Here is a 9,768-nt window from a genome sequence, read left to right on the forward strand (position 1 = left end):
ATTATTATTATTATTATTATTATTATTATTTTCATTTACGTCGTTATTCAGGTTTTACCGTTTATTTATTTATTAGTATATTTTTTTATTTATATATTTTATTTAATAATTGTGTGTGTGTGTGTGTGTGTGTGTGTGTGTGTGTGTGTGTGTGTTGTTGTGATGGATAACGAACCTATTTTCTTTTTAACTTTTCCTAACTAACATCTATATTAAACTAAGAGCCAAGTTGATCTAGATTAACATATTCTTCTTCTTTCCTTTTATGTACGAGGTTGTACAAAAGTAACCGGATAAGAGGTTAAATAACTTGAATTACCAAAGCAACTTGACTCGAGAGGAAGTTTAAACTGGCAGAGCGGTGACCTTAATCCACTTCTCTAATACAATTCTGGGGCCGTTATGAGCATCAAGCGGGCCAACATATTATATTTTCACGACAAAAGTTCTCGACTCGGCTAACTGAATGACGAAAGTTGGGTTTATATCAAGAGGAAATGTGTTTTAGCTCAATGGCTCGTAACCCCTTCCTGCAGAGCGCAGGAAAATGATGGATTCCGTCCATATTGTTGACGCCCGCGGCTCCTTCCTCGCCCCTTAATACATTCATGGAGGCTCAGTGGGCCTTTAACAGGGCTTCGTTTCGTGAGAGAGAAATACACCTTACATGAATGAACTGAATAGGCAACAGTCCTTAAAACTTACTCCCTTCTTGGCGCATGAAAAGTGAATTGAAAGTTTAACTGCAGTTGGAGTAAATGGTGAGTGTTTAGTGACCCCGTAAGAAATACTTCATAACAGACGAATATAAAGTAACTTATTTACTGATTCTATTCTTTAATAAAAGTTTCCATTTATTTTAATTAAACAAACGTAAAGATTAACATATTTGTTAATAAAAACAGTTCAAAAGTATATTAGAATTAAAAGATAAAGTCGAGATAGTTTGCTGTCATATCTGTAATACTTGTCATACCTGTACTTTTACCTGTAATACCTGTACCTGTAAGACTTGTACCGGTAATACCTGTACTTTTACCTGTAATACCTCTACCTGTAAGACTTGTACCAGTAATACCTGTACTTTTACCTGTAATACCTCTACCTGTAAGACTTTACGGTAATACCTGTACCTGTAAGACTTGTACCGGTAATACCTGTACCTTCATTACCTGTACCAATTCACCCCAGGTAATACACACACTTAATTAGCTAATGAGATCTCAAGCCCGGACCATCAGAGGGGGACTGAAGGAGTGTGTTGGTAGGGTATACGAACTACCTATAATATGTAATATATAGAGAGAGCTTCCAAGATGGGATTATTATTATTATTATTACTATTACGTGAACAAATGACAATATTGACACTTATAGCAAAAAATTATCAGTTTGAACCAAAATACCGAAATAAATTGATGACTTATACCCTAAAAGTGACACGTAAAATGTTGCTAAAAGGACACATTTATTCGTCAACGGGAGACTCTTTAAAAAAACAAAATATATTGACTCCATTATCTCTCGTCTGTGGCTCTATCTCTCCCTGGCAAAAACGCTGAGACGTAGTGGACCGGAAGAGATAGAGACATGAATCGTTTGGCTTTGTTTTTTGCAGGGGAAAAGTCAATCCCCTGCAAGAAGAACCCAGTTGACAGTCTTATTAATTCCGGGTTTCCTTTTCCGTATTTCCAGATGGTGTAAATGGCTTGTAAGAATTTTATAAGTTAGTTTTAGTTAATTTATTGTTAGAGATGAAGTATAGTAACGATAACGATAACAATAACACTAAAAATGGCAATAACAACAACAACAATAATAACAATAATAACAGTAATAAGAACAATAACAACTAAATACAGCCTTTTCAGTAAGAATCAAGAAATTAAATAAAATTAAACTCATTTCTATGAAACAACTTCATATAAAATCCATCATTAAGAGAGCATTGTATTTTACCAATTAAACAGAAAGAAAAATCAAAAGCATGTTTACTCTTCCTCAGAAAAAACAAACAAATTAATTAAAAAAAAAATCCCCCCAAAAGAGAAGAGGAAAAAAAAACAACATGGAAATCCACGACCTTCCTCAAGAACTAAGTTAAAAGTTATTCTCCTCTTTCAACAAACTCACAGTTAAAGGTGACATCTATTATAAATTCACGCAGGAGCATTTAGCGAGACATTACTGCATTAGGCATGTACTGTTCCTTCATTTAGGCTCATATTCACACCCAGTCATCATCACCTGGTCTCTACACCCTGTCGAGAGAGATAGAGTGAGAGACAAACAGCGAGAGAGAGAGAAAAAGAGACGGGTAGACAGAGAGAGTATGTGTAAAAGAGAGAAAATATGAGAAAGAGGGTGAGACACAGACAGAGAGAGAGAGAAAGAAAGTATAAATGAGAGAATAAGATAGAAAGAGAGCTAGATAAATAAAATGGAAACGAGGAAAACAAAAGAGAAAGACAGAGAGAGAGAAAAAATAAAAGAGAGAGAATAAAAACGAACGAAAGAGAAAGAGAGAATTTAAAAGGATAACACTCCATCACTCTCTCTCTCCCACCAACACTTTCATCACTTGGGCACTAAACCTGTACCTAATTGCTTAATGCATTTCTAAAAGTTTGGATTATCAGCAGAGTCGTTCACTTTGTTCCCTAATACGTTAAAAAGGGAGACTGGATACCCTATAAATATTTCATTCATGTAGTAATATATTTAATTGGTGTTCTGTGCAGGTAATTAGTATATATGTTTACCTTAGCAATATTTAGGAATTGTCTTGTTGTTAGTGAAGAGATGGATTTGATAGATGTATTTAATTGTATTTTAGAAGGTTATTTGTATATGAAGTGAAGGAGAGAGAGAGAGGGGGAGGTTACTTGATAAACAATGTGACAGGTACATATTTATGGCGGTCTACTATTTTATCTTCATGTCTGTAGATACACACACACACTCACACACACACACACACACACACACACACACATTATCTCTCTCTCTCTCTCTCTCTCTCTCTCTCTCTCTCTCTCTCTCTCAAATATTTTGCCTACCTTGGCTCGCCTCCCACGTCGACTGGCCAATCAATGACCAGCAAATTGGATTGGCTGCGGCAGACGAATTTGATGGCCCACGTCCTTGTGTAGGTCGTCCAGTTCCTACCTTCGTGGGTCGTTCTTCCTTGTGGGTCGTGTAGGTCGTGTGTGAGTCGTAGTCGTGTGTGGGTCGTGCAGGTCTTGTGTGGGTCGTAGGGTCGTGTGGGTCGTGTAGGTCGTGTGTGGGTCGTGTAGGTCGTGTGTGTGGTCGTGTGGGTCGTGTGTGTGTGGGTCGTGTAGGTCTTGTGTGGGTCGTGCAGGTCTGTGTGGGTCGTGTGGGTCGTTGTATAGGTCGTCCACTCATATCTATATATTTATCATAAAACAAGGAACATTATCCACTACAAGATGACGTAATATAATACTGTATTACTGTATTTTATCCATCAAATATTGTATATATTGTTGTTATTATGAAATCTCTGTACCTGTATTTGTAACTGAGACTGTAATCATGTCTTTAGTAATCAATACAATAAGATAAACTGAATTCAAATCCTATTATTCACGACGAAAGAGCATCAAATCTCCTTTTAGCTTTCAGTCCATTTGATCAACAATAAATCCTGGACCCGTGGACGAGAGAAGGGATTCGATTCGCTCCATATAACTTATCCGCCGTGTATTCCAAAGTCATCATTTACATGGAATGGCGAGGAAAACGTCCATCTCATCCTTCAGTCTCAATCCCATTTAGAGATTCCGGAAATGAGATCGAGAAGTTAATGATACTTTCAATCAAAAATCGCTCCCCCAAAAAACCCTCCCGTTGCAAATGGCGGGTGAAATTAGGATCGGAAGACACTAGGGAAGCGGATTCGACTCTGGCTTATAAGCTCTTGGATCCCCTTATCCCGCCGCCGCTTCATAAGAGAGAGAGAGGGAGAGGGGGGATCTTTTATGCGTCTATTGGCCTCTTGCTGATTGGCTGACACAAGCTGCTTTCTCGATGGTGTTTACTTTATTTTTAATCCCGGCTAATTACTCACAAAAGAAGAAGTAAATGGATGATAATGAAGAGAGATAAAACACACAACGATAAAGACTCGGAGAAGCAAAAATCAAAACAAAACAAAAACATAATGAAGCAGCAGTGAGGAAGATGTAAACGGAATTAATAATAAGGGGCCCTATATATAAAGAAATACATGTGAGATACAGCTCCTCCTCCTCCTCCTACTCTACCATCTCTTCCTTCTTCTCCTCCCTCTTCTCCTCCTTCTCTTCCTCTTCCTTTTCCTCCTCTTCCTCCTCCCCAGATATATCCTCCAATAAGTTAATATCGACTCCTTTATTCATCTTTCAGCAGAGGGTCGAACTAGTTCCGGCCAGTGATTATTGGTACACATTATGTATGGTTAGTGTAGACGACAGACGAAAGGCTCTCTGTTACTACTACTACTACTACTACTACTACTACTAATAATAATAATAATAATAATAATAATAATAATAATAATAATAATAATAATAATAATAATAATAATAATAATAATAATAATAATAATAATAATAATAATAATAATAATAATAATAATAATAACCACCCCCAGAAATATTATCAAGAAATACATACTCTACAAAAGTATACAAATAATACGCTTTAATGGCTCGTAATTACATAGTGCGAGCGAGGCCAACATTTATATTCTTAAAAGTATATATATTTTTACTCTATGTGTATAGTTTTATATATATATATATATATATATATATATATATATATATATATATATATATATATATATATATATATATATATATATATATTACATATTTTTATTCTTGTTATTGGAAAAGGTAAATTGTGTTGTTGCTCTTCCATTGGACAGGAATATATTTGGAATTTATAGTGTGTGATAATTTTCCCAGGAGAGAGAAACGGAGAGAGAGAGACAGAGAGAAACTAACGGATAGATGGAGAGATGGTTTATAAGAAGAAATAATTGGCGTTGATGTGTACCCATTTATTTTGGTCTGAGTAAAGGATTTCTTGTTACTATAAACGACCCATTTTTTATGCAAACAACCTTTTCTCCGTTCGTCTGGCAGAATCCGGATAAAATTACCTTACTTATGAGTTATTCAAAGGAGGTATTTAACCCTTTCACAGCGGCAGGTTACCCTAAGCTGAATAAAAACGTCTGGCGGTAGCCAGAATAAAATGACAAGTGCGTGACACGCGTTGAAATGGTTAATGTCACTAACACGGCTGATAATCGAATAATTTATACTCAATATAATATTAAGAGACCAGGTACCGTCCTTAAACCTCACCTAACCTAACCATTCTGTGCAGCTGATCGCCCTGAGGTCTGACCACCGCGTGAATATTGTACTAAACTATCTTGTCTTCCTTGTCCTCATCAATATAACACAGTGATTCATGCCTCCGTTAGGGCAGACACCTGGTCCATCATGGCTTTATAATCAAGACAAAGACGATGCTCCCGCTAACTGTATAAACTCACTCCAAAAACTATCTTAGACAATATGACACAACAGACGAAAGATTCTGACAACCCTACCGAGACAACAGGAGTCCCGGTGTTCATTTTGATATTCATCGATCACCTCCGTAGAGATACTTTTTTGGGGGGACGATTATACCTGACTGTTGTGCTGTTATGGTGAAACCTCTATTTAACGGACTATTGGAGAGGAAAATCCGTTATATCGAGGGGTCCTTTATGTGTGAAACTTCCAGCTAATGAATTGTATAGATATGAAAGTCTGTTATATCAAGGATCCATTAAATGTGAATTGCCCCATTTAGCGGATTATAAGAACATAAGAAAATAAGGAGTCTGCAATAGGCCGGTTGGCCTGTGCATGGCAGCTCCTGTCGAGAGTTACTACCACTCTCTTTCATCCATGAATCTATCTAGCCTCCTTTTGAAACTTTCCAGAGTTCCCGCAGAAGAGAGAAGTCCGTTATATTGAGGTTTTACTGTATATGCATCAGTGTATGTGCTTATATGTTCACGTGTGTGTGTGTGTGTGTGTGTAAGCCTCATCCATCAAGCACTCCCGTTTCATTATCGTCTTTGTTTATGAATGATAATTACTTCAAGATGAATGATGTCGTTTTTCATCATGCTCAATGGCTTAATTAATCTTAATAATATCTCATATAAGACTCTAGGTTTAGTGTGTACATAAAATGGTCTAATACCTTAGTCTCTATAGTGCTAATGTTTTGTTGTCTTCTTGAATGTCTCGTCTTAACCCCTTGAGTATGATGAATTAACCCGTTAAATGCCTCGTATTAAACCCTTGAGTACGATGACTTAGGGAATCGTGCTCAAAGGGTTAACTTATCACATTCATGGGGCTAACTCATAGTACTCAAGCGATTAACTCATCGTACTCAAAGAACTTACTCATCGTATTCAAGGGATTAACTCATAGTACTCAAGGCATTTCCTCATCGTACTCAAAGGACTAAATTCATCGTACTCAAAGGGGTTTAGATACTGTAATCCATGGACTAATTCACTATACTCGAGGTTAATATTTACTTTATATATCACTTCCCTGTTAACCGACTGATGTTAAGTGAGAATCATCCAAGGGAATGTTGTCTGAATCTGTACCTCCTGACGGCCGTCACCCTTAACTGACAGCTGAAAATGGTGAAAGATTATGAAAGGTCACCTGTGTGTTGTCAGTAATCCCCAATTTAAGTTTTAATCTAATGGAGAAATTATGAGTTTGTGGATTATGTAAACAACTGGTTGTTGTTTTAAGAGTTCATTAGAGAGAGAGATAGAAAGATTTGATCTTGTGCATCTATCCTCTTAAACTTGAATGCATTTCCTCTAATATTTCATGTAGATCCACAATGAAAACGTGGATAAGATAAATCTTGATAAGATCACACGGGAAAAGGGAAACAACGGAGCACCTTAGCTTTCGTCTTTATTCAAGACATCTTCAGAGGCAACAGTTGCCTCTGAAGATGTTTTGAATAAAGACGAAAGCTAAGGTGCTCCGTTGTTTCCCTTTTCCCGTGTGATTTTATCAAGATTCCTCTAATATGTATATAAAAATAAGCAATACCTCGTGTCTCTACTAAAGCTTATTCTATGTTAAACTGACAGGTACTGACAGCCTTTCTCTTCAGCTTGACACCTGATGGAGTGTCGCTTGTTGATGGGATCTTTTTTGTATAACACATCAGCAACACGCTACACTTTGATTGGAAAATTGTGTATGACATCAAAATCACTTACTTATAATCGAGAATTAATATTTAATTGAATACTGAAGCTACAAAACTCAGCTGAGAACAGAGAAAAACCAGGTAAGGTGCAGCCAGGTAAGGTCAGGTAAAGCAGGTAAGGTCAGGTAAGGTCAGGTCTCGAAACATGATCACCTGATGACCTACAACACTAATAATATCACTATAACACTAACACCATCACTACAACACAAACACCATAACTACAAGACGAACACCATCATTAAAAGACAAACACCATCACTACAACACTAACACCATCACTACAAGACGAACACCATCACTAAAAGACAAACACCATCACTACAACACAAATACCATCACTACAACACGACCACCATCACTACAACACTAACACCATCACTACAACACTAACACACTCACTACAACACGACCACCATCACTACAACACTAACACCATCACTACAACACTAACACCATCACTACAACACTAACATCATCAATACAACACTAACACCATCACTACAACACTAACACCATCACTACAACACTAACACCATCACTACAAGACGAACACCATCACTACAACACTAACACCATCACTACAACACAAACACCATCACTACAACACTAACACCATCATTAAAAGACAAACACCATCACTACAACACTAACACCATCACTACAAGACGAACACCATCACTAAAAGACAAACACCATCACTACAACACAAATACCATCACTACAACACGACCACCATCACTACAACACTAACACCATCACTACAACACTAACACACTCACTACAACACGACCACCATCACTACAACACTAACACCATCACTACAACACTAACACCATCACTACAACACTAACATCATCAATACAACACTAACACCATCACTACAACACTAACACCATCACTACAACACTAACACCATCACTACAAGACGAACACCATCACTACAACACTAACACCATCACTACAACACTAACACCATCACTACAACACCCTAACACCATCACCAAGACTAAGCATCATCACTACAGACTAACACCATCCCACTACCGAACTAACACCATCACTACAACACTAAACACCATCACTACCAGCACTAACACCATCACTACAACACTAACACCATCACTACAACACTAACACCATCACTACAACACTAACACCATCACTACAACACTAACACCATCACTACAACACTAACACCATCACTACAACACGAACACCATCACTACAACACTAACACCATCACTACAACACTAACACCATCACTACAACACTAACACCATCACTACAAGACTAACATCATCACTACAAGACTAACACCATCACTACAAGACTAACACCATCACTACAACACTAACACCATCACTACAAGCACTAACACCATCACTACAACACTAACACCATCACTACAACACGAACACCATCACCACAACACTAACACCACATCAATACAACACTAACACCATCACTACAACACCAACACCATCACTACAACACTAACACCATCACTACAACACTAACACCATCACTACAACACTAACACCATCACTACAACACTAACACCATCACTACAACACTAACACCATCACTACAACACTAACACCATCACTACAACACTAGCACCATCACTACAACACTAACACCATCACTACAACACTAACACCATCACTACAACACTAGCACCATCACTACAACACTAACACCATCACTACAACACTAACACCATCACTACAACACAAACACCATCACTACAACACTAACTTTGTCCTGAATTGACATAATAATAATAATAATAATAATAATAATAATAATAATAATAATAATAATAATAATAATAATAATAATAATAATAATAATAATAATAATAATAATAATAATAATAATAATAATAATAATATTAATAATAATAATAATAATAATAATAATTATTATTATTATTATTATTATTATTATTATTATTATTATTATTATCAACCGAATACTGAAAAATTTATTTTTCCAACCAACACTTCAAGTAATTCTAAGACACGTCTCTTCTATGACCTTTCCCTCATAAACTGTCTATATTATTGTTATTGTTATTGTTTACCATTTAATTAAAGTGATACACGTTGATCTCTTTAATACTTCTTTAACTCCTTTAAACTCATTCAAAGTTATTTAATTCTCGCATTTAATCTCATTCAAATTTATTTAAGTCCCGCCTTTAATCTCATTCATTAACTGTTTATTTACATTCATTTTCTTTGATGCGATAAAAGAAAATGAAACTTTTAGATGGTAAACCTTACTAATTTTATTATGGATAGAACTATAGTAATATTTAACTTTTGTGTATTTTTTATTTTTATATATTATTTACAAAGGTTTATACCTGTTATTACCCATAAACAATAATTTAATAACCATTTATACACTTACTCCCTCATTAACTTTTACACA

The sequence above is a fragment of the Homarus americanus genome, unplaced genomic scaffold (assembly GCF_018991925.1).
Source record: "Homarus americanus isolate GMGI-L3 unplaced genomic scaffold, GMGI_Hamer_2.0 scaffold33468, whole genome shotgun sequence".
NCBI lineage: Eukaryota > Metazoa > Arthropoda > Malacostraca > Decapoda > Nephropidae > Homarus > Homarus americanus.